The sequence below is a fragment of the Colobus angolensis genome, unplaced genomic scaffold, assembly GCF_000951035.1.
Source record: "Colobus angolensis palliatus isolate OR3802 unplaced genomic scaffold, Cang.pa_1.0 Scaffold168, whole genome shotgun sequence".
Classification (NCBI taxonomy): domain Eukaryota; kingdom Metazoa; phylum Chordata; class Mammalia; order Primates; family Cercopithecidae; genus Colobus; species Colobus angolensis.
Genome location: NW_012114799.1, coordinates 1,593,109 through 1,594,942, shown reverse-complemented (window position 1 = coordinate 1,594,942; position 1,834 = coordinate 1,593,109).

Here is a 1,834-nt window from a genome sequence, read left to right as displayed (position 1 = left end):
GCCAATGGGGATGTGGCAAGAAACTGTAGCAGCCAATGTGGGTGAGGCATGAGACACATGACAACCAATGGGATGGGACGCCGGGGGGGCATTGCCTGTTTCTGAGCCAAAGCCTTGAAGAACGCAGGCACTCAGCATGGTTGAGCAGGAGCTGCAGTTGTCAGTCACTCAGGAATCTCAGCGAGGCTCAGCCCCGGGAGCATTTGGATCAACCATCAATTCATAGTGCTCATGGGCAAGAATGAACTGATTCAATTTTTTTTTGGCCTTCCCACTTTTTGCTTTTCAATGGATAGAGCAGATGGAAATCTTGTTTCTCAATTATTCAGTGTCCCCATTTGATCTGAGGACATCTGGAAAGAGATTATTTGACTACATTTGCTTTTTAAAAATGAGAATGAAAACAGACATGGAATAGGAGGAGGGGGATTTTATCTTTTTCTCCCCGCCTGTCCCATCAATATAGTTTCCCAAGAAAAACAAAGAAATAAACTCTTACAACATTAAGTCACAGCAGGGACTACTTCTGTTCCATTCCTCTCATCTCAAAATAAACTTAATTTATAAGGACTGGGAGGGCTACAGTGATATTCTGCAATGCAAATAAAACACAGCGTGAACACACACACAGGAAGAAAGTTTTTGGGTTCTTTAGAGAGGCATAAAAAGTTGGGGCAGGCATTAGAAATGATTACTTTGGAAATGAATTGCAATTTTCCATTTTTAAGGGAACATATGTTGCTACAGTTTTCTCTTCCTGGATTGACTAGAGGGTGGCCTTTAGCCAGTTTTTTTACCCTGATTGATTTGGCTGACTAGATTGGGTTTGAAATACCCATGACGATGCTGTTCTTTCAGCGTCTTCACTCCCACTTACTTCTCTTCTTGCAGCCCAAGCAGTTCAGAGCAATGTCATCACTGATTATAATTCAACTATTTATTTTATCTGGCAATTAAAAAGTATGCTAACCAAGTCACGACTGACATACCAACTGAGGCATGTCCAACCATCACTTTTCTGAATCCCCAGTTACAAGGCAACAGCAAAGACTGAAGGACAAATCTTTTTCTGACCTTTTTATTAAGTTAGATAATGATATTGGACAAGGCAGGGATCTAAGACTAGCTCTCAGCAAAACACTGAGAGCAGAAAGTTGGTCTTGGGCACTGGCTACCTTTTTGCTCTGCTGCTGGCCTTTCAAGAATTCACTGCAGGTTTCATCTCCCACCATCCTTGTTCTTCCAGTTAGACAGAGGGCAATCTGATGACAGCTCATGCCAAGGTATCGGAGACATAGCGAGCTACTCATTTTGAAACTATTCGAATGTATTAAATAATGTCAGCAAAGAGCGGGGCTTAATGAAAAACAAGTTAACAGTGGAATTTCAGGCACAATAAATCTTAGATTGGGGAAAATATTCAAGAACGTAAAAGTTTTCTTGATATTTAAAAACACACATATCTGTCCATCCATCCAACCATCCATCCATCTATCCAAACTTCATCTCACTTTATTATTTATGATAACTAGCTGGCTATGCTCGCAAAACACACATATCTGTCCATCCATCCAACCATCCATCCATCTATCCAAACTTCATCTCACTTTATTATTTATGATAACTAGCTGGCTATGCTCGCACATTTATGAGCTTGAGGTCTCTTTTAAGGTGAGGGCAGAGTACTCCTAACATACGCTCTACATTACACCTGTGGAATCTGATCCCTCCTCCCTGCACGTAGGGAAGGATCTGGTTACGGGCAGTTTGAAGAAGCCACGTTTGTCGCATTTACTCTCTCTTTCCAACTCTTCTCTTCCCCAAGTGCTATTTG